At 33.2% G+C, this 25,890-nt stretch overlaps 1 protein-coding gene and 1 non-coding gene across 5 annotated transcripts in view; one reads left to right on the top strand and one right to left on the bottom strand.

Moving 5' to 3' along the window:
- SBF2 (SET binding factor 2) overlaps nt 1–25,890 on the bottom strand; it is a 382,691-nt gene that overhangs the window by 222,710 nt on the left and 134,091 nt on the right. The gene's annotated exons all lie outside the window — the stretch shown is intronic.
- On the top strand, nt 24,722–24,794 carry TRNAA-CGC. The gene has a single exon. It is a non-coding gene; the product is annotated as a tRNA-Ala (tRNA).

Here is a 25,890-nt window from a genome sequence, read left to right as displayed (position 1 = left end):
CTCCCCAGTGTCTTTACTGGCAAACAGGAAAAAAAAATGCTATCGCAGGTGCAAAACCTAAACTGTTCAGAATTGACTGTCATAACTGACTGGCCTCCCCATTTTGCCCTTTCTCAAGTCACTGAGGAAACATCTATTTAGAGCGATAGTATCAATGAACATACATATAAGCTGAAAAATAATACTGTTTTCATACATACATGAGTGTATATGCAATAACTTATGTTTCTGATGGCTCCCCTCCACCTGACTGCCATCATTTCATACAGATCATGCTCGTAGAATTTTTATAACATATCTGGGAATAGTAATACATGAGGATTCCTTTTCAGAATGTTTGTTACCTGTTTTTGTTCAGCTCCAGTTTTCTTTAAGACCCTGATATAACCTGGAAACAAATGATACCTCAAGGGTGCAAGGTTAGAACTGGCAGACATTGCTAAGCTCCACACACTTGCATTACAAATGTCAACTTTGCTTACTTGCTTGTTTCTTTAATTGCTCAAATATATGAAGTATATCATGTGCAATAGGCCACCCATCTGCAAACAGAAGAGAAATGCTAACAATCCCTCATATTTGTGAAACATTTTATATACTATTGTATCCCACAAGACTTAGTTTACAAATGATGAAACCAAGGCTGAGACTGTCAAGGTGATATACCTGTATGTGACAAAGGCAGGACTAAAATTCAAGCCTCTGTATCTCTAGGAACTGTCTTCTCACTGCTGAATTACCTTTATAAATCAATTTATGGATATTATTTTATGTTAAAATAAATTTATTGTAGAAAAGTCAGAAAAGAAAAAATGAAAAGGCACTAAGTTCTTTAACATGCAATCTTTCCTTGCAACCATCTATCTCTGGATGTATTTCTTTACATAAAAGGGGACATATGTATACAGTTATGAGTCTTGTTTTTCTCCACCTTCTGTGACATGTACATTTTTTCATGTGCCACATTTTTAAGAAAATTATTTTTAATGACTGAATATTATATCATCATATAGGTATACATACCACAACTTAAGCAATTCCCTACTGTGGATTGTTTAAGTTGTTTACAATTTTTTAAATAACTAATGTTAGGATAAGCATGGTGTTATATAAATCTTCCCAGCCATATCTCATTACTTTTTTGGGGGAAGAACTAGTTTTGTAGAGCACAACCAAAATGAGCACAAAAATGTGTAACTGTCCTTGAATTCTTTTTTAAAGGTTAGGCAACCACAAAATTATTGTTTTGTTGATAGAGTTCTAAAGAGGACAAAAAAGAAGTGATAGAAAAGAACTGTCATTATGAACTACATTCTGACCAAAGAGGAACTGACTTATGAAATAAAGTAACAGAAACTTTAGGAAACTGAACTCCATTGTCATGCCAGGCCATGGTAGTTAGGTGTGTGCTCTATACTCTCGTCAGACACTTTTCAAAAGTTCAGAGAAGATATAGTGGTCATAAGACTTTGGAAGAGAAGCGAATTTAAGTGTTAGAAAACTCTCAAATATTTTGTTATCCATAGAATAATGGCTATCACATATATGTGCCCAATTTTAGTGAACAGCTTTTGATGAAGTATACTTTTTAAAAAACCATCTAAAAGCTGCTTTAAATGTAACTTAATTTAAATAGGTCACCTATATTGCTTTTGGGAGAAATTCACATCCAGATGTTTTATTACTACTATACAACGTAACATAGTCCACATTAGTACGATAAAACTTTATGTGTAAGATAGTATGATTGTCTGCCTTAGAGAATCCAAGCAAACTGACTAAATACTGTTTGCGTTAATAAGAGTTTAGTTATGTAACCAGATATAAGAATACATAAAAGTCAATAGTTCTCTTTGATATCAGAAAAGTAATTTAAAAAAAAGATCTTATTCATAAACTTAATACGTTCTCAAAGCCACAGAATGAGTGAACCTAACCTCTCAAGTTTTGAATATTTTGACATACAAATCTCATGAAGAGCCCTACATGTAAGGCTGTAAATATAAAAATTTCAAGGAGCAAATTCCAAAGAGAAAAATGAACATTTAGAATAGCTTCTAACATCTAAGTTTTGAAAAAATACAACTGCACATGATTTATAAATTTAAAACAATTCCAAGATGAAGAACACAAAAGAAAAGTTACTAATGGCTTCCGGTTAAGCACAGCAGATGAAACAAATGTGTTTACCTCCCAGAGGTCCTGAAAAGCTTCTAAAAGTGCAAGTAAAAAAATTCAAACAGCAAAGTAAAGAGAAAGGAAAAAAGAGGTTTAAAATTTTAACAAGATTTTGGAAGCCAGAAAACTGGTTTACACCATAAGTTCCTGGAAAAGATAATCACTGGGAGGCAGTGGGTATGTATGAATGTCACAAATATGAAGGGAAGATCAAAACAAATAAAACAAAGAAGGAACTCAGTGACCATAAGCTAATGCAAGGAGAAGCAAAAAACTTCAGACACATGCAAATGAAGAGATCAAAATCATTCAGAAGAGTTTATGTATCAGAGAACATCTACAGAACAAGAGGGATAATAAAAATTAAAAACAAAGAAACACTGTCCCAGTAGGTGCCCCAAAAGGGTATACAAATGGAAAATGGAGAAACTAGTAAGAAAATCAGATCACTGCAAGAGTTCTAACCCTGGGCTAACAGGAAATTCAGAAAGAGCACACATAAAGGAAAAATTTATAAAAGAAGTAACAACACAGCCCTCTCTCATCCCCCAGAAAGGCCCAGAACCTTAGGACAGGATTAAATTTCCATGTGTCTAGCATAGTGAACTAATATTTTTAAAAATCTATTAAATTTTAGCACATCATCATGAAAATTCAGAAAATGAAAAATAAAGAAGTTCCTAAAGAGAAAAAAAAAAAAAAAACAAGAAAGAGAAGAAAAAAAACTAGGTGTTTTACAATGGATCGCAAATCAAAAGAGCAACAGAAATCTATTAATACAATTCATTACATTAATAGATATAATCATGAAAGTAATAAAATCAACTCCAAAATTTAAAAAATAGGACATAATTCAACATAATACCCATCCTTAAAAGACATAATGAGTTCCACTATCACTGATACTGTTTATTGGACATATTAGCTGAAGCAATTACACAGGAGAAAGAAACTAAAGATAAATAACTGGAAGATAAAATTATTATTTCTCAATGATATAATTGTATAACCTGGAAAACTGAAGAGGATCAACTTTAAAACTACTTTATTTTATTTATTTAAAAATAAACAATAAGAGAATACAATGAGGTAAAAAAATATAAAATTTATATATAGAGAAGACTCTTCCTTTGGGCAAAGATTTACCCCGCTGACTGACTGAAACATCTTAAAAACTGGACAAACTATATAAAATAATGGCTTGCAAGACACTAGGTATTAGGCAACTGAGGTGAAAGACTCCTGAAAGGCAGGAAACAAACAACTCTTCTACTGGCGCAACTCTCTGCCTTCAGAGTTTATAGTCTTATGGTGCAGGGAAGGGGAACAGAGGTGGAGCTCAGACGACTCTCTAGAGAAGGAAACACAGCAGAGGCTCCTTAGGGGCCAAGGCAGCTAGAGTTCTTTGGATAGAACCCAAAGAGGAGGGAGCTGCACAGAGAAAGAACATGGGAGATCTGCTAAGGGTTCCTCTGAGAATTCAGCAGGGTATTTATTCATCCGTGCACATGTGTGAGAAAACCACCTGAGGCTGGCAAAAGAGCCATCTGAAAAGATTAGTGAAAACAGCAACAATCGTTTAAGCATGGCTGCAAAAAGTACCTGTTCCTATCATCCAGAATGGGAAGATTCATAATTCATGGGACACTGGACAGAGTACACAGAAAGGTTTTGCCTCATTAGTGAAACAATTAGCCCTAGACTGGATTTGCTCTGAAGTTACCTAAGAAACCATAAAAGCAATACCTCAAAAGATCCAATTGTTCAAAGTAACTTATCTGCATCTCAGAAACTCGAGAACATTTATAGGAATACAAAATGTCCATCTTCCAACAAGATAAAATTCACAATGTCAGGAGTGCTATTAAAGATAACAGGCTTGCAAAGAGATAGGGAAACACAATCTATAATGAGAATAATCAATCAAAACTAACCTAGAACTGAGATACTAAAAGAAGCCAAAAAAAAGACAGAAAAACAGTTACTATAACTGATTCCCATCTGTTGAAAAAATTAGAGACATGGAAAATATAAAAGACTCAAGTCAACTTCTAAAGAAGAAAACCACAATGTAAGATAAAAAAAAAAAATACACTGTATGGGATCACAACAAATTAAGTGTTGCAGGAGAAAAGATTAATAAACTTGAACTCATACCAATAAAAAATTAAAGTAAAATACAGAGAGAAAAAAAAAAAGAACCCTCTAATACAAAATGAACATCAGTGAGCTCTGGGACTTCAAGCAGCCTAACATATGAGTAATAAGAATCAAGGAAGTGAGGAGGAGGAACAGAAAAAAACATTTAAAGAAATAATAGCCAGAAAGATTAGCAGATGAAAATACAGATCTACACAAAACAAGGAAGAGCACCAGGAATAATAACCATATGGGTAAATACATAAAATTTTTTATTACTTAAATCTCTTTTAAAGATAATGGACTATATAAACAAAATAACATGGTGGCATGCAGTTTATAGTATACATAGAAGTAAAATGTATGTCAACAACTGTACAAAAGTCAGGAGGGGAAAATGGAAGAGTACAGTAGCACTGTATGGTTCATATACTATAATATTACTTGACAGTACAGTGTGGTAAGTTAAATTTACCGCAAGTTAAAGATGTACAAGCCTGAAAAATAACAAAACAAAGAGTTAAAACTAATAAGCCAACAAGGGAAATAAAATGAATAATCAAGAAAAACAATCTAAAAGTAGAAAATAAAGGGGAAGAAAAGGCCAACGAGATGAATAAGAAACAAACAGTAAATAGAAGAGTCACGCTTAACTTTATTAATAATCAATGACTGAGACCCTGAGTATGAATAAAAAGCAAGACTCAACTACAAGCTTCCTGCAAGAAACCCTTTAAATATAAAGACCAAAAGAAGTTAAAAGAAAAAGGATGGAAAACAGACATCTTATGCTAATATTAACCAAAAGAAAGCTGGGGTGGCTATATTAACATCAATGTAGACTTCAGAGCAAAGAATGTTAACAGCAACAAAAAAGGCATTTTACAATGATATATGGGCCAATTCATCAAGGAGACATAAAATCCTAAATATTTATGCCCCAATAGAGATCTTCAAAATACATTAAATAAATCAGATAGATCTGCAAGTAAAAAGACACAAATTTCCTCTATTTAAGCAAATATTTCAAAATCTCTCTCTTAATAATTGGCAAAACAAGTAGACAAAAATATACTAAGAATGTGGAAGATTTGAACAATACTACCAACCAAGCTTGACCTAACTGATGTTTACAAAACACTCCATACAAACAGCAGCAGAATACACATTCTTTTCAGGCATGCTTGGAACATTTACCAAGATAGAGTATATTCTGGGCCATAAAATAAGTTGCAATAAATTTAAAATGATTCAAATCATAAAAATTATGTTTTCATATCACAAGAGAAATAAATTAGAAATCAAAAACAGATCTCTGGAAAATCCACAATATTTATAAACTAAATGACACATTTCTAAATAACTCCTGGGTAGAAAAAGAAATCAAAAGTGAAATTAGAAAATACTTTAAACTCAATGAAAATGAAGACAACCTATCAGAATTTGTGGGATGCTACAAAAGCAGGACTTAAGTGATAGCACTTAAAATAGAAAAGAAGAAAGGTCTCAGCTTCTACATTAAGAACTAGATAAAAAATAGAAATTAAATTCAAAGTAAACAGAAAAAAAGAAAATAACAGAAATCAAAACAAAAATCAATGAAATAGAGAACAGACACAATAGAAAAAAGTAATGACTGTAACAGTTGGTTCTTTGAGAAGATCAAAAAACTTGATAAACTTCTACCCAGACTGATCATAAAAACACAAACTGCCAGTATCAGGAATGAGAGAGATGATGTCACTAGAGATTCTACAGATATTAAAAAGATCAGAAGGGAATATTATAGATAACTTTTTGCAAATGAACTTAACAATTAGATGAAATAAATAAATTCTATGAAAAACATAAACTACCCAAGCTCACTCATGAAGAAATAGCCTAAAAAACCCTCCATTTATCAAAGAAATTGAAATTTTAGTTAAAAACCTCTCCATAATGAAAACTACTAGATGATTTTATTGGCAAATTCTACTAAACATTTAAGGAATCAATAGCAGTAGCAATTCTACAGAAACTATTCCAAAATTTTGAAAAGGACAGAATACTTCTCAATTCATTCTATGAGGCCAGTATTACCCTGATATCAAAACCTGACAAAGACGTTATAAGAAAACTACCAATAACCCTCATGAATATAGTTGCAAAAATTCTTTAACAAATTTTTTTTAGCAAACTGAATATAGTAAAAGGCTAATACATCGTGACCCAAGTGGGAGTGGGATTCATCCCAAGAATAGAGCGTTGGTTTACATTTGAAAAACAATCAACGTAAGCCATCATTTTAACATGTTTACATAAGAAAATATAATAAACTAAAAAGGAAAAACAATATGATCATTTTGATAGAAGCAGAAAAAGCATTTGACAAAGTTCAGAAGGATTTGTTAAAAGCTCTGAGCATAATAGGAGTAAAGTGAATTTCCTTAACCAGGTAAAAGACATCTGTGCAAAACTTACAGCTAACTTACTTCAAGTTTAAAACCTGAATGCTTTCCTGCTAAGATCAGAAACAAGACAGGCATGTCCAGTATTATCACATCTATTCCAGTTTGTACTGCAGGTTCTAGCTGGAGCGATCAGATGAAGTGAGGGAAGGAGGAAGGAATGGAAGGTTTACAGATTTGAAAAGAAGAAATAAAATTCCTAATTCATAGACAATATGATTGTCAATGTGAAAAATCTACAGAAAGTATCTAGAACTAATATGTGATGTTTAATAAGGCTGTAGGATGAATACACAAAAATCAACTGCATTTCTACATACTGAGAGTGAACAAGCAGAAATTAAAATAAGAGTATCATTTACAAGTACATCAAAAATATGAAACAGGGATATTAAGTCAGAAGATACGAAAGACCTGTATTCTGAACTACAAAATACTGCTGAAAAACTAAAGAAGACTTAAATAAATAGGAAGATATACCTTGTCTAAGGGTTGGACAACTCAATATTATTAAGCTGTCAACTTTCCAAATTGATCTATATTTGAGCAAATCTATAGATTCAATGCAATTTCAATCCAAATGTCAGCAGGATTTTGTTTGTGGGAGAAACTGTAAAACTGAATTTAAAATTCCCATTGAAATGTAAAGGACATATAATAGCCTAAACAACTTTGAAAAAGACAAACTGGAGAACTAAAACTACCTGATTTCAAGAATTGTGATAAAACCAGAGTAAATAATAAAAAGCAGTGTGGTACTGGAGTAAATATAGGTAAATAGATTAATGGAACAAAACAGTCTAAAAATAAACCCACACATATGAGGACAACTCATCTCCTCCCATCAATGGGAAATTTTAACACTTGCTCAAGGAAAGTATAATTTGTTATTACGTGTTCTAAAAGCAAAGGATAATGAAGCAACATGTTAATGGAGACGATCCCTAAGCAGAAGATCTTCCCCCTGCATACTAGGTTCCCTGGTCTATTGCTGCTTACAAGCCACCTCTAATTGCCACCTCAGTAAGACACCCACACAGGTAAATGTTACTTTACATATATTTATATCTATAGGATTAAGTACTTCCTTAAGTGACTTAACAGATAAATCATAGGCAACTTAGTTATCTGCTTACAATTCACCCTTTCTAATCCTTAGACATCTGTCCTAGGGAATGAACCACTGGAGATACAGAACTTCTGGGTAGCTCATCTCGTTTAGACACTTCCATTCGATGCTATTTCCTAAAGGCTCATTTTGGTCTCATGAGAAATAGGGTCCTTTTTTGTTTGAATCCAAGGTCAAGCCCTCTGCCCAGTGGTCCTATACACCACTGATCAGACCATGTCAGCCAGTTCCAGAGCTATGTCTTTAGAAACAGTATTTTCCTATTTCTTCTCCATTTTTATTACTAAGGCTCCATCACTGTGGTTAAGACTTAGGATTCTTGGGTAAAACTAACCTATATTCAAATTTCAGTACTACCATATTTAACTGTGTGAGCCGGGTCCCAGAAACAATTTTCAAATATTTAAAATGGAAATACACTGATGTACCCTGTGTGGCTTTTGTAAAAACTATTTTATGCACCTAAAATGTTTAAAAACTGTACCCAGTAAAGAGTAAACATTCAATAAACAGTAGCTGTTGCTATTATTTTTGCTGCTAGTATTATTACCTACCTACATCCAACTACTCCCTTCAAAATAATTTCAACTTGATTCTTCTCTACACTCTAACCAATTCACAGCATTGTTGCTTCAAGGGGCAAATGAACAAAAATTCACATTACTTAAAATTTTTAAACAAATATTAATTTAGTTTTGGTGTTAAAAATCAAAACATTACTGATGTTTGTAAAGAAAAAGTTCAAATTTGTGCTGCCCAACCCAGTAATATGGACATTCTACCTTTCACCTCCAGCAATGTAAGTCATTATTAATAGCTTTACGTGTTTTCTTCCAAATATTGCCACACTATTTATATATGTATGTATGTATGTGAGTATATAAATATTCAGGTTTAGTTCAAATAGTGCAATAAAATCCATCTTTTCTTATCTACATTCACTGTCAATATTTTACCACAAATACTTAGTTTTGCTTTTTAATATAGGCATGTCATATTCTATTTAGCCTCTAAGGTAGAACTTATTAAGATTATAATGAAGTTGAAATCTTATAAACAGCTTCTAAGAAAAGATTAGTCAAATCATCAGGGCTTTGTATATTTTATGGGGAAATTAAGATTCTAGTCAGTAAAGAGGGTTGCATTTAACAATCTTTTAGACCCAACAAATCTGCTCACTTCCTGAAGCTCGTTGCCCTGTAAGACTCAGAAATACTCATGTATAATGGCTCAGGGACAGTTACAGATACATATACCTTTAACTGAAAAAATGGAAATCAACAGTCATAAAAATTTGTTTTCTTAGAATAAATTTTAGTGCTTAAATGGAGGAAATAAGGCGAGTTCCTCTTCCTTTCCAGTTTATAAACATTGTTTATACATAGGAATTTAACTAATTTCCTGGATAACAAAAATGGAAGTAATGCTATCATTTGGGGCTTTTCCACTTATAGTTCTATTACCATGACATTTAAAACCAGTGAAACCTTGTTTTCAACTGACTACTTCAAAACACCTACACATAATGTGGCTCATATTATATGAAATTTAAACTTAAAAGATTACATCATGTATGAAACAGTCATTTGCATTCTTGTCCTTTAAAGTACTTCATAATAGCCCAAGGAAGAAGGTAAACTTGAGAATGAATGGTTTTCCACTTAAAGGAAACAGAAGTCAAAGGCCTGCTATCCCATAATATAGCCTCACATAAAAAGCAAAAAACGAATGCAACAACACCCATCAGCATAAAAATTCTCACTCAGCACCCTAGGAACAGAAGGGAACTTCTTCAACCAGATAAAGGGCATGAGTAATAAACCTACAGCTGACATCACAGTCAATGGTGAAAGATGAAATGCTATCTACTTATGAACAGGAACAATGCAAGGATATGTACATTCACCTTTCTGGCAAGAAAAGACATATGGACTAGAAAGAAGGAATAAAACTGCCCCATTTTGCAGATGACAAGACTGTTTATACAGAAAATCCCAGGAATTCTAAAAAAAATGTTCCTAGAGCTAATATGGAAAAAAAATTGCAGGATACAAGGTTAACACACACAAATCACTTACATTTCTATATGCTATCAATGAACAACATGAAACCAAAAATTTTTAAAGTAGCATTTTTTTAAAATATATTTTTATTGAAGTACTGTCAGTTTACAATGTTGTATCAATTTCTGGTCTACAGCACAATACTTCAGTCAGAAAGGAACATACATACATTCGTTCTCATACTCTTCTTCACCATAGGATACAAAATATTGAATATGGCTCCCGGTGCTATACAGTATAAACTTGTTGTTTATCTATTATATATATATTAGTATCTGCAAATCTCGAACTCCTAATTTATCCCTTCTCACCCCCTTCCTCCTCTGGTAACCATCAGTTTGTTTTCTATGTCTGTGAGTCTGTTTCTGTTTTGTATTAAAGTTAGTCTGTCTGTCTGTCTTTCTTTTCTTTCTTTCTCTCTCTCTCTTTCTTAGATTCCACATATAAGTGATATCATGTGGTATTTTTCTTTCTCTTTCTGGGTTACTTCACTTAAAATGACATTCTCTAGGTTCATCCATTTTGCTGCAAATGGCATTATTTTGTTACTTTTTATGGCTGAGTAGTATTCCATTGTTTAAATATACCACAGCTTCTTTATCCAGTCATCTGTCGACAGACATTAAGGTTGTTTCCATGTTTTGGCTATTGTAAATAGTGCTATGAACACTGGGGTGTGTGTGTCTTTTTGAATTAAGGTTCCCTCTGTATATATATGCCCAGGAGTGGGATTACTGGTTCATAGGGTAAGTCTATTTTTAGTCTTTTGAGGAATCTCCATACTGTTTTCCATAATGGCTGCACCACCAAAAGTGTACAAGAGTTCGCTACATTCCCACCAACACTGTAGGAGGGTTCCCTTTTCTCCAGTCTCTCCAGCATTTATAGTTTGTGGATTTTTTCATGATGGCCATTCTGATTGGTGTGAGGTGATACCTCATTATAGTTTTGATTTGCATCTCTCTGATAATTAGCAGTATTGAGCATTTTTTCATGTGCCTATTGGCCATTCGTATTTCTTCATTGGAGAATTACTTGTTTAGGTCTTCTGCCCATTTTTAGATTGGGTTGCTTGTTTTCTTATTAAGTTATATGAGCTGTTTAAATATACTGGAGATTAAGCCCTTCTCAGTCTCATCTTTTGCAAATATTTTTCCCCATTCTGTAGGTTGTCTTTTTGTTTTGCTTATGGTTTCTTTTGCTGTGCAAAAGCTTGTAAGTTTAATTAGGTCCCATTTGTTTATTTTTGCTTTTATGTCTCTCTGCCCCTGTCCAAACCAGCTCATGGAGCTTTATTCAGAATGCAATGACAAGATCCTAGTGGTTCTTGCTGCACTTGAAGGAAGGGGTAAGTCCAGCTGGGACATATTCCCATGTTTACCCTCCTAGAACCAGAGTTGGGCCTCCCTGGAACCTCTTTTCAGACCCCATATTCACCAGGGCCTTACTTACTCCCCACCTACCCCACCACTCCTTTTGCCAGCCATGGATGATGAAGTTGACATAAGGATATTCCCTGGATTAGGAATCCCCTGTCAGCTTCAAGGAAAACTAACAAGGAAAGGGCTCATCTGTCACAGTCCCTCTGCCACACATGTACAGATCCATACAGACATTACTATCAGAAATACTTCCTTATAAATCTGACAAATTTTGGCACTGATGAAAGAAATCAAAGACCTAAAAAACAGAAAGACATACAGTGTCAGAAGATTCATCATATTAAAGATGTCAATTTTCACCAAAATCATCTATAGATTAAAAACTACAGTAATGATGAACATATCAGTGGTTGCCAGGGGTTATAAGTGGTGGGAGGTGTAACAATAAAGGGACAACAGACGAAGTTTGCTGAAGTGATGTAACCATCTTGAATCCCGATGGTAGTAGTGGTTATACAGATCTAAACAAATGTTAAAATACATAGCGCTGTAAACTACATTTAAAAAAATGTCAATTTTACTGCATAATAACTTAAACAATAAAAAAATTTTAAAGAATAATAGATAAAATTCTATTAACCCCAGCAGCTCCCTATGAGAATAAAAAAAAAAAACATGGCCAAATTGGTGTGTTTAAGGCCCAATAAACAGAATTTTTTTCCCCAGAGGTCTCTGATTACTTGGGGTGGGGTGGGATGGGGTAGGGGGAACAGATGTTAAGTGTGCCACAATTTATGCTATGGTTTTCCTAGAAGCAACCTGTAAAGTAAGGATTTTAATGCAAGTAGTTTGGGAAATAATCCCAGGAAACTGTGGTAGGGAAGTAGGAAAGAGAAGGCAGCCACGGTGTACACTAATGAGTAGGCTCCAGCTGTGGGAACTAGAGTTCAACCATGGTGAGGAATTCTGACAAACAATGTAGGACATGTATTAGAGTCATCCCTCTTTAGGGGCAAGGAAGCTAGAAGTTTTTCCCTCAATTTCTATCAGTCATCAATTGAAAGCTGCTCCTATGGGGCACAAATTCCCTACAGCTTTAGCCTGCCAGTCTACAGGTGCAAAGCAGGCTCCAGAGGACAAAGAAAGCCCTCAAGCTAAATTTCATAGGTGCTGGCAGTGAGAAGTCAGGACAACATGCATAGACATGGAAGATGCTCATTATAGGCAGGGCACTGAGGAAAAAAGGACAGGGCAATGACAGCATTTGCTCCAGATAGGCAAACATGTATAGCTGGACATTAACAGAATTATCTCTGAAGTAAAACCCAAGCAACTACCTCTGGACAGTCAGAATAGAGGAGACATTTCACTGTTTAATCTTTTTAATTTTCACCATGAACATAAATATTACCTTTTCAAGGCTACTGCAATCATCCAGGAGAGAGAAGATGGCAGCTAGGATTGTGCTTATAGTGTTGGTGATGGAGAAAAATTAATGGATTATTTTAAAAATGCAGCTAATGGGATGAATGTGGCAAATAAGGGAAAGAAGAGAATCAGAATGGGATTTAGGTTTGGGGTCTGAGCAACTTCAGGTATTATAAAATGGGGTAATAATGCCTTCTTCATAGGGTTGTGGTGAATATGAAAATGCTCAGAACAGTGCCTAGTCATGTAGTAACTACTCAATACAGGTTACCTTGAGAAAAATAAAGTAGGAAAGGGCAGAATTTCATTCTTTTTTATGGCTCAGTAATATTCCATTGTATGTATGTGTGTGCGCGCACATAGATATATAGATGTATCTCACATCTTCTTTATCCATTTATCTCGATGCACTGGGGTGCATTTATTTTTTCAAATTAGTGTTTTCGTTTCCTTTGGATACATACCCATGAGTGGAATTGCTGGGTCATATGGTAGTTTCACTTTTAGATTTTTTGCAGAATTTCCATACTGTTATACCAATTTCCATTCCCACCAACAATATTATGCTTAGTGAAAACTAAGTCAGACAGAAAAAGACAATACTGTACATTACCACTTATATCTGGAATCTAAAAGCTAAAACAAACAAATGAACATAACAAAACAGAAACAGACTCATAGAGAACTAGTGGTCACCAGTGGGGAGACGGAAAGGGGGAGAGGCTAAATAGGAGTATAGGATTAAGAGATGTATCTAATAACCTATAAAATAAATAAGCTACAGGGATAGATTGTACTACACAGAGAATATAGCCAATATTTTATAATAACTTTAAATGGATGGAGTATAATCTATAAAAATATTGAATCACTATGTTATACACCTGAAACTAATATTATAAATCAACTACACTTCAATAAAAAGAAGGCTTTTATATATTGAGTTATACTTATGTGTTTCCCATATTCCTCATGAAACTGAAATTAAAAATTAAAATAACAATTTTAGTAATTTTAATTATTAAAATTATCAAATTCTTTAAGTTGAAATTAAGGGACAGCAATTTCTTTAACAAATGACTTGAGAGGAAAATCAGGGAAAGAAGAAAACTATCAATTAAGAAAGATTTAAGAAGCCTATCAACTAAAAGCAATATCTGGACCTTGAGAAACTGATTCAAGTATCTAAAACATAGTCAAAGAGCAATACACAGAAGACTGTTGGATATTTCATGAAATTAATAAGTTATTATTTTTTAGATATGATAACATTATGGGTATATTTTTAAACAAAAAGATGTCTTCTCTTTTAGAAATACATACTAAAATATTTATGAATGAAATGATATTAAGTTGAACCATATGGAATTATCATTTTGTAGGTCAAAAAAAGGATGGATAGAGACAATTTCATATGGTCCAATTAATACAACATCTTAGGTTTGTTTTGGGAGGTTGCTTTGGGAGGGTGTGAGGCTGGTGAGTTGACAGGGCTTAAAGATGAAAAAAGAGTGACCCAAAGTTATTGACTATTGTAGCTGGATGATGAGTACAAGGGAGTTCACTGTTGTCTGTTTTGATGTTTTAACTTTTCTATGTATATTATGGAAAAAAACACTAAAGCAAGAATCCCACCTATAACTATGCCTTGTCCAATGCTTATTAGCACTCTACATGACTCATAGTAAATATTAAAAACATAGATGGTGAAATGATGTCTAAACCAATATTCTTAGAAAGGTCCATCTAAAGGAAATGATGGTCTAACAAGAACACAGCTAACCGTGTCATCAACAACCTAGAGGGGGACTAAAAATAAAACGAACTAGTTAGACCAACAAAAGAAGATTAAAAAACAAAAATTAGAAACAAAATGTTCTTAAAATTTTATAAAACTTTCATATGTGACTTAACTATAATTGACTCTTTACTGTGCAGATTTTACTATCTCTTAAAGGTTATGATAGGTGTGTATTTCTTATACTACAATCCCTTTTACCTATTTTTAATCAGTATTTTATGTGATTTCATTTAGGCTGATTAAAGAACATTTGCTCTGAATTCCATTACCTATCTCTGTTTACTAGATATGGATACACATCTAGACTAGATAAAGGACACAGAAATTTTTAAATATGTCCATTAAGCTCTCTAGAGTTTTTTTTTTAACATCGTTTACATTTTTAAACCCATCTGAAAAGAATTTTTTTGCTTAAAGCCAAGCAAATGTTATTTATACATATAATTAAACACAATTTGCTAAATATAGCCAATGTTAATACGTATAGATTCATTCTATTTTGGATATGCCTGAAAGATTTTATTAAGACAATAATTTAAAAGTTACAAAAGGATATATCAGTATTTCCTTAATATTATGAAGAACCTTTTAATAATTACAGCTGTCAAAGAGAATTAACTATCTCTAAAAAAATTAAAATGCCTACTGGACATATTAAACCAGAAGCTAGATGGAAATTATCAGATATACTGAAAACAGATTCATAAAGAAGGCTGAACGTGACAATCTCATGGCCTTTGGCACCAGATAGAAAAGAACTGATTCTGGCCCTAAATTAGGTTATGATTTTGGTGACGTTTCCTAGTTTCTCTGAACTTCAGTTTTTCTTGAACACATATTTTACCGATAAAATTAAATGATATAATGCATGTAAATTGTTCAGCATACTACCTGGACAATGTAAATGATTAATTAACACTGTTACAAAACCTTTGGCCTGTCACACAGCTGGTACTCAGATATGCTAGCAATCAATAGTACCTCCATTACTACTGTAATTGCTATTATTATATAAGGGTTCTAGTAAGCAGTTGATGAATAGAACAAAAAAAGCTTCTCACCTGAGACATAAAGGGTGGGATACTATAGGGACCAGACAGATGGCATTACTGAAGAATAGGATCCAGGGCCCATGTGTCAGTATTTCTATAAGCAATGGGAGCATTCTGTAAGCCCTCGGGCTGATGGTAATTAATTCAATTAGTTTATTGACCAACCACTATGTGCCAAGCACTAAATAGAATAAGAAAGATAAAATCCCTGCCCTGTGGGAATTTACGTTCTAGTGTTTATGGTAATTCCAGTGATACACTGTTACTTGAACATAACGTAATTTAAAAAAATATCTGAACCTGAAATAAATAAATAAATATATATATACACACACATATGCCATCTCTTTTGTGGATCCAAGCAAGGGTGCCAAAAATAGCTACATCCCTTAGACTGGTAATGTAAGTCTGCAAAGGAGTGACACAAATCACAGTGGTACCTGATATAGACCACATCAAATATTAAGTACATAACCTTCACAAAACACTTGTAATGAAATCCTTTGACAGCCAAGGATCAAATGACAGTATGCTTCCAAGTATTAATTCAATCCATGGCTGAGATTTCAATAGCAAAAACAACCCAAGTTTTACTGTAAATAGTGAATGACTAGAACACAACACAAAAGCTATCATTTTTCAAAACACAGGATACAGTATAACTTGTGATCTGGAAACAAACCAAAATATGTATCTAAAGAAACTAATGAAATGATTCAAGCAGTTCAAAATTTGTTGGTTTTAGCTCTCATGAGCTTTATGAAAAAATATGTGTGGTATGAAATGCTAACACTATTTTTGATAAGACCTGTCTAAACAAGATGAGTATTATTTACCAAAACAGGAAAGCAATGTTTTAGCCTGATATGGGCAATTGGCCAGCTTTAAATTCTACCATCTATCAGTCACCCAGTATACTTGTTTACTTATTGCAGCCTTTCTGAGAAAGCCACTTACAGAATATTCACTGGCTGCTAAATATTATTGTTAGAAGCAGCAACCAGAGATGGTTATCTGTTTAAGCTGTTTATCTTTGTAGCTTGGGAAAAAAAAATACAACAAATCGAACAAAATGTTCTACTGCAAATGCTCAGTCTAAATGTATCTGGATAATAGCAGAATGAATGTATCCTTGGAATTTCAGAGGTAACAACCTCTGAAAAGCAGCCTGGAGGGGAAAATCTTCCTTTCAATTATTACATTATCAAAAAATTAAATATAAAAGAGAAAACCTGTCCCTTGAAAAAGCACAACTAAGTCAGTCATTCATAGGAGAGGTCCTCTTAATTCACTGTTTAATATCTGTATTTGAGCACTTATCACAGACTATCTGGTATTACAACTGATAATAAAAGAGGCTGTATGTTCCACTATATTATTAATAACCATAGGACTGTGTTTTATTCAATTACTTCCTTAGAACCTAGCACTGTATTTCTCTCCAAATAGATACTAAGTAAATCTTTGTTGAATTTGACTCTATTATCTTCCACAATGCTCACAACTACCCCATGAGATAGTGAAAGCAGCTATTATACCTGTTTTATAAAGGAGGAAACAAATATAGAAAGGTGAAATAATCTGCCCAGATTCACCCAGGTAGGCTCCAGGATCTCAGACTTCTGGGTTAACAATGTCCCGTTGTACAACAGTGTTCAGAAGACTTAGGTAGCAGAAATTCATGGAGAATAACTCAGAATTTAAAATAAAACTAAGCAATTACAACTTAGCAATACTCTATAAAGAAACCATTTATGTATTGTCTATTGCAAAGGGCCAGTAAAATAATAACATTTGATTTATAATCCTTAGTTTTCTTCGCCTTTCCATGTCCACTGAGAATCAAGAGAAGTTAAAGCACATATATTTATTCTGAAAGGTACTAACCTAGGAATGCGACTTTAAATCAGGATGGCATAACAGTGAACTTTCAGTCACCCAACTGTACACCGAACACATGGCCAGGACATATAAAATACATGAAAAGATAACAAAAGAGATACAGTCAAGTTCAAAAACAAGATAAACAACTGCAATGGCCAGCCAGTATTAAAACAGAAATGGTTTTTAAACATTTGGCTAAAAGCACAGGCCTGCTGATTACAGACCTTAAAAAGGAGTGACAGAGATCAGCAGCATATCAGCCCTTGCCTCCAAGCAATGAGCTGGTTCAAGAAAGAAGGCTAGTAAACACACAGGCACGCACAAGTGCACATGCACACACACAACAGCAGTCAACCTTCAGCTAGGGCTTTTAGAAAAATGCCTTCTTGGGGGTGGTGGTCAGGGTAGGTGAGCTGCCATAACCCATTAGCCTAGCACCAGAAAATGAATCAAAGTACTGAATGTTTCTGTTGTATCTCCAACATAACTTGTGATAGAATCACTGAAATTCTGAAATAAGCCTTGGTTCTGGACTAGGGACAAAGAGGGTGAAAGTGAAAATAAACTGAACACCTGGAGACAGGAAGAGGAGAGAAAAACAACTCCCATTCAAAATGAGTGGCAAACCAATACTCAAAATCATACAGAGAAATCTAATGCTAAAAAGTATAACCAGAAAAAGCAATAATCAAAACATGAATATACTCAGTATGAAATTAATTTTATAGAAATAAATAATAACTGTAATAAGTCCATAAAGAATGTTCAAAGAGATAAATGAAAGCAAATTTCAATTGAAAATGAACAATAATGATAGCAAAAGCAAGAAGAGAAATCTAGATATGAAGAGAACCCAATTAGAAAATTTGAAAATAAATATACTCATTGAAATAAAAAATTAATAGATGAAATAAACCCTTTAGATAAACTGAAGACAGAATTCTTGAATTAGAAAATAGTTCTGATACATTCACCAAGTAGTCAGCACAAAGAATCAGAAAAAAATTTAATTGAAACCACAGCTAAAAGACATGCAAGGTAGACTGAAAGGCTCTAATACTTTATTTAACGTGAGTTTAAAAGAAAAGAACCAAAAGAAATGATGAAGAAACAATAACTGCTGAACATTTTTGAGAACAAAACAAAACTCAATCTTCAGATTAGACATGGAACTGGACTGATTTGGAGTCAGCATTGAGAAAATTTTTTGAGACTGTTTCCTAATCTGTGATTTTCCCATAGATTTCTTCCCCCTCAATATTTTACCAACCTTTTAAGTTACACATTCTTATAAAAACTAAAGCTAAATGAACCAGGTGGGTCAGATGATGTCTATTGTAATCCAGGTGTAAGGGTTAGAGCTGTCATTTGGGAGTAGAGTTTAGAAGTTCTTTTACCAGGATCCAGGGGACGTTCATTTGACAAGCAGGGAATATGCAGTCAGATGATGGCTTTACTCTTCTGCTTTATCTCCCTCTTCCTTTCAGTTCAAGTAAATTCAAGTAATAAGTCAAATTCACAATAAGCACTGACTGAATACAAGACCCTATACTCCATACTATAAGGAGTACAAAAGCTATCTTCCATCCTAAAGGCTTTACCATTTAGATAAAAAGACAAGAAAAGCAATTAAAAAGTAAATGATGGGCCAAGATGGAGTAACAAGGGACTAGATTTAATCTCTTGCCAAAAGCAGATTTTTTTAACAATGAAAAAAATTGGACAAAATATATAAAGTAACAGTTTTCAAGATACTGGACATAAGGTAACAAAGGGCAGTGAACTACGAAAGATGAAGACCCCTAGAATTGCCTCAACTTCCCATATTGAGTTTCCATGTTGCAGCACAGAGAGGGATACTCCAACAGACTCCCCAAGTTGAGAAGACAGAGCAGATATCCAGAAAGACCAAGGGAGCTAGAGTTTGCATAGCAGGGTAGCACAGAAGAAAAAAATGCTAAGAGGGAAAACTCCAGAGATGCACAGAGGGTTCCCTTCAAGTATCCAATCCAGCATGGAACAGAAGCAGAAGAAGATAAATAATAAAGGTCGGAGGGGGTAAAAAAAATACAGAAAACAGAAAAATAATAGAGAAAAATCAATGAAATCAAAAGCTGGTTCTCTGAAAAGTTCAATAAAATTTAAAAATCTCTAGCAAGATTGAGCAAATTAAAAAGAGAAGACATAAATTATCTCCATCAGGATTTTTTTTTTAGAAGTACCACAGAACTAAAAACACTAATACTATAATAAGGGAGTATTTAAAATAACTTCATCCCAACAACTCAACAACTCAGATAAAATGGACAATATTTTTAAAGACAAAACAATTTCAAACACACTCAGGAAGAAGCAGATATCCCAGACAGTCCTATATCTTTGAATTTCTACTTTAAAATCCTTATACAAAAAAAAAAAGAAAGAAAGAAAGAAAAAAAAAGTCTTAAGCCTTATAGCTTCATGAGCAAATTCAATTAATCATTTCAGGAAAATATAACATTAATTCTATATAAAAACTTTAAAGTAGAAAAGTAACATTTCCAAACCTGTTTTCTGAGGTGAGCACAACCTTGAGACCAAAACCAGACAAAGACATAACAAGAAAACTAGAGATCAATATCCTGCTTGAATACAGATGAAAAAATCCCCAATAAAATATTAGCAAACTGGATCCAGCAATATGTAAAAGGAATAACACATCCTACTAACTGGAGTTTATCCTGGGAATTAAAGACTAAATCAATATTTGAAAATTGATCAGTATAATTCCCCACATCAAGAGACTAAAAAAAAATACCAATCAGCTCAATAGAGACAGAAAAATACTTAGAGAAAAATATAACATCTACTTATGATTTAAACCTCTCAGCAAACTAGGAATAGAAGAAAACTTCCCAACCTAAAAAAAGAGCATCAAATCAAAATTGAAAGTCTGCCACTGGGTTGTATGAGTCCTTATTTTATGTTTTAGATATTAACCCCTTACCAGATATATGATTTGCAAATATTTTCTCTCATTCAGTAGGTTGTCTTTTCATTTTGTTGATGGTTTCTTTTGCTATGCAGAGGCTTTTCAGTTTGATGTAGTCCTATTTGTTTATATTTTTTGTTGTTGCTTTTGCTTTTGGTGTCACTTTCAAAAATATCATTGCTAAGACTGATATCAAGGAGTTTACCACCTATGTTTTCTTCTAGTTTTATGGTTTCATGTCTTACATTCAAGTTTTTAGTCTATTTTTGAGTCAATTTTTGTATATAGTGTATAATAGTAGTCCAGTTCATTCCTTTGCATATGACTATCCAGTTTTCCCAATACCACTTACTGAAGAGACTGTCCTTTTCCCATTGTATATTTCTGGCTCCTCTGTCATAAATTAATTGACTGTATATGTGTGGGTTTAAAAGTGTCTGGACTCTCTGTTCTATTCCATTGATCTATGATGTCTGTTTTTAATGCGAAGAATATACTGTTTTAATAACTATACTTTTGTAATATAGCTTGAAATTAGGGAGAATACCCTCAGCTTTGTTCTCATTTCTCAAAATTGCTTTAGCTATTCAAGGTCCTTAGTGATTCCATACAAATTTTAGGATTATTTGTTTTACTTCTGTGAAAAATGCCATGAAATTCTGATAGAGATTACACTAAATCTGTAGATTGCTTTGTGTAGTATGAACATTTTAACAATACTGGTTTTTCCAATCCATTAGCACAGGAATATATTTCCACTTACTTCTGCCTTCTTTGATTTCCTTCATTAATGTCTTATAGTTTTCAATATACAGGTCTTTTGTCTCCTTGGACAAACTTGTTCTTAGGTATTTTATTCTTTTTGATACAATTATAAATGGAATTGTTTTCTTAATTTCTCCTTCAGGAAATTTCTGAAAATTAGTATATAGAAATAATTTCTATACAGTGTAATAAGTGTATAGAAATTCAACAAATTTTTGTGTATTGATTTTTGTATCCTGCAATTTTACTAAACTTGTTTATTAGTTCTAACAGTTTTTTGATGGAATCTTTAGGGTTTTCTGTATACAATATCATGTCATCTTCAAATAATAACAATTTCACTTCTTCCTTTCCCATTTTGGTGACTTTTATTTCTTTTTTCTTGCCTAATTGCTCTGGCTAGGACTTCCAATACCATGTTGAATACCAGTGGCAAGAGTGGGCATCCTTGTCTTGTTTCTGATCTTTGGAGGAAAAGCTTTCAGCTTTTCACTGTTGATATGATGTTAGCTGTGTGCTTGCCATACACAGCTTTTATTATACTGAGGTATGTTCCATCTATATCTACTTTGCTGAGAGTTTTTGTCATAAATTGATGTTGAATTTTATCAAATGCTTTTCTGCATCTATTGATGGTCATGATTTTTATCCTTCATTTTGCTAATGTAGTGTATCACACTGATGATCTGTGGATTTAGAATCATCTTTGAATCTTTGGAATAAACCCCACTTGATCATAATATATGATCTTTATTAAAGTATTGTTAAGTTCAATTTGCTAATATTTTCTTGAGGATTTCTGCATCTATGTTCATCAGTGATATTGGCCTGTAAATTTCTTTTCTTGTGGCATCTTTGTCTGATTTTGATATTAGAGCAATGCTGGCCTCATAAAATGTACAGTTTACTATACCTCAATTTAAAAAACACGTGAAAATAAATATTTACAGAACTTTGAGAACTTGAAATACTTGACCCTCTTAAATAGTGAAATTATATAGCCCCATGATTCTGTATGTTAAGAACTAATCAATTTTAATAGATTTCCCACATTAAATTTTAATCTACACTCTATCAAAATAATAATTATAGTAGGGTTTTTTTTTTAATGAACTAGCTGAACTGTTTTCTGTAATATGAACATTTTAAGGAGTTAAGCTACAAAATAAATATTTTAAGGAATTAAGCTACCAAAACTTTACAAAAAATAAAATCTACTTACCAGAGTAAGACCCTTAAAAGCAAAATGGTGTTTTATTCACCTATTAATCATCATAGCCTAGGACACTCCTTGGAGTAGAGTAAATTAAATGTCTACTCAGTTAATGAGTTAATATGCTCAAATCACTTTCTAAATCTTCCTCCCTATTACTCACTGGCAAAGGTCTAATGTTAAGACTCATTATAATATGAAATTATTCTACCTCTAAAACATCAAATTCAAACCTTTCCTTATTCCTAGCCCTCACATTCTCATCTTCTCACCATCTCTATCTTTCCCTTAAACTATAAATCCACATGATAGTGTCTGCTACTTCTCAGCCACTCTTCACTTCACACACCTTACTATTCATCCTAGATCCCAAAGTAACAAAGTCATTGGATAAAAGAAACTAAAGAAACCAAATTCCACTGCCCAGCATTCAAAGACTTCCTTATGGAAATCCTAGTCCCAACATATTTTCCAGACTTCTCTCTTATTGTATTTCTTCAGCCTAAATAACTTACTTGCCAATAAAACTTTCATTGTTTTCAAACATATCTGGGACTTCCTTGATTCTGTATCTTCCATAATGTTCCTTCTTTGAATGCCTGCCTCATCCTCCAACCATTCATCAAAGGACTACAAATCTCTCAAGTTTTAGCTCAACCTTACCTCCTCTATAAACATGTCCATGATTTACTTTATAAAATAACTCTTACAGCCTCCATAGATGCCCAGAGTACTTTATACCTCTTGTTAACAAATTTTATGTGTACAGAGGGCAGTCAGGTACTCAAAAAATCTGGAAACCAAAGAAATAAGATTGTTTTCTAAGTTAAATTTTAGGGAATCTATACATTTTAAAAGAATAGTCACCCTTTAAAAAGATTTGGAACCATACACCAAACCAAGGCAAAACTAATGGTTATTTAAAAACATACTCTCAAAAGAATTACGTTAACTGAAAAGAAGGTGGGGAGAAATAGGAAGTACACAAATACACAGAATTTTGTGAGTATACCAATGTTCATAGCAGTATAATTCACAATAGCCAAAAGGTAGAAACATCCAAAATGTCTATCAATGGATGAATGGATAAACAAAATGTGATATATACATATAACAGAATTATTGTTCAGCCTTTTAAAAGAGTGACAATCTGATACACACTATAAAATGAATGGACTTGAAGCTAATATGCTAAGTTAAATAAGTCAGATACAAAAGAACAAATATTGTAGGATTCCACTTATATAAAATACCTAGAAAAGTCAAATTCATAGGGACAGAAGATAGAAGAGTGGTTAGCAGGGGCTGGAAGAGGAGGCTGGAATGAGAAGTTATTGTTCAATGTATACAGAGTTTCTACAAGAGATGATAAAAAAAAGTCCTAGAGATAGTAGTAATGGTTGCACAACATGTGAATATATTTAATGTCACTGAACTGTACATTAAAAATATTCAAAATGGTAAATTTTATGTTATGTATGTTTTACCACAATTAGATAAATAAACCTAGTGAAAGAAGAATTGGTAGGTCTTAATCAAACACTGACCCAGGTAGAAGGGACCATGTCCACGTATTAGACATAAATATACTATGACAAATGAATTCATAAAACTATCAAAACCTGATATAATCAAACAGCCAAAAGATAATTTCCCACTTCCTAAGTCCCAAGTGTTAGGCATGTATGTTAAATCAAATACACATCCTTTCCCCCCTGCTCCTTAAATTTCCAGCTCTAGAAGTTAGGGGGGAAAGTAGCTTCTACTAAGAAATCTAACTTTAATGTTACAGCATTCTCATGAAGGAAAATACAAAAAAAAATGGTACTTGAGAAATAATTATTGGAAATGCATCAACATACCTTCAAGAGATGATTTAACTATAAAGCAACACTGAGTACCGACTATATGCAAGATACTATGCTACAAATTAAGTATAATGAAGCATAATACCACCTTCACATTTTAGGAATACAATCAAGTTTGGGGACTACATAGGTAAGTTAAAGGGTAAACAATACAAACTAATATATAGTTGGTGCCAAATGAGTAGCACAAACAATAGATCTAAAGGATCCTAAGAAGGAAGAAATTTCTAGATCAAAAAATAACAAACTTTCCCATAAACTTGCCCACGATTTTCAAGAAGCGTAATTTCTCTACCTGGGTACCCTCCTCCATTTGACATCTTCCCTAATTATTCTAGCCTCTATACATTATTTACTATACAACATACCATACTCTACATTCAATTTCTTATAAGCAGGGGGAAGGTATAGCTCAAGGGGTAGAGCGCATGGTTCGCATGCATGAGGTCCTGGGTTCAATCCCCAGTACCTCCTCTAAAAATAAATAAACAAACCTAAATACCTCCCCCAACACACCAATAAATAAATACAAGTAAAAAAACTTTCTTATAAGCAGACTTGTCACCCCAATAACTATACATTAACAGAAAGTATCCATATTGCTTAGTACAATTCTGTACATAAAGAAAGTACTTCATAAAGACTCGATGAAGTGAATGTTTCCATATAAGTACTCAGGAATAATGCCCAGTATACATAATAAATGCAAACAATTATTACTATTTAAGGTTTGCAATATAGATAATTGTGGGAATGAGAGGGAGAAGAGGACCTATATCTCATCTTCTCTCCCTTCAAAAAGTATTAGCATTATAGTCATGAAAGACATTTAGGACTGTGTAGGTGATCCAGTGTATATTTTTGTGTTTTGCTGCAGAAGGAGTTATATTTAACGAAGCATGAAATGATCTAAAACTAAGAATACTGTCGGTGATGATTAAATCTCAGTTCCCCATAGATTTCTAGGGAGTTTTTGGGTTTTGCTTCCATGTTTCTCTCATTTGGAAGAGATCCAGAGGATATTAGCCCAATTTAGCATACTCAAGTAGTTTAATTCAATTTCTTTGTAGTGTGAAACTATATACTTTATAAGAAATGTTAAATTTATAAGAAATTTAAAATTTAAAATTAACAAATATAATTAAACTCAACTATAAAGGAAAAAATAAGTCAAACATAATCTGAAGAAAATATTTTTAAAAATAATTTTTCAAATCATAAACAAAAGTAGAGCAAAAGCAAAGTTGGTAACTTTAAGTAACAGAAATTAAAATCATAAACCCCAAGAGAACAGCAAGGGTCTAGGGCCCTAGAAAATTTCTGAATTTGGCGATCAAATTTTAACTAATACCCTACTTTTTTTCTTAGAGAAAGTAATATACTAAGCGGTTTTACACCTTCTTAGAAAATGGATAATTTTATTGCTATATTTAGTTTTAAAACATTTTACTCTAAGTAGAGATCTATTTTTAAAAAGTGAGTACAAGGCCAAAGTTGACATTTTTGCAACCTACACAGAGTCGTGATTAGCTGAAGCATGAAGTCATATGTGAAAAACTCTGGCCTACTC

Source organism: Camelus ferus, chromosome 10, assembly GCF_009834535.1.
Source record: "Camelus ferus isolate YT-003-E chromosome 10, BCGSAC_Cfer_1.0, whole genome shotgun sequence".
Lineage (NCBI taxonomy): Eukaryota > Metazoa > Chordata > Mammalia > Artiodactyla > Camelidae > Camelus > Camelus ferus.
The sequence above is the reverse complement of the archived record's forward strand: the minus strand, read 5'-3'. Positions and strand labels throughout refer to the sequence as shown.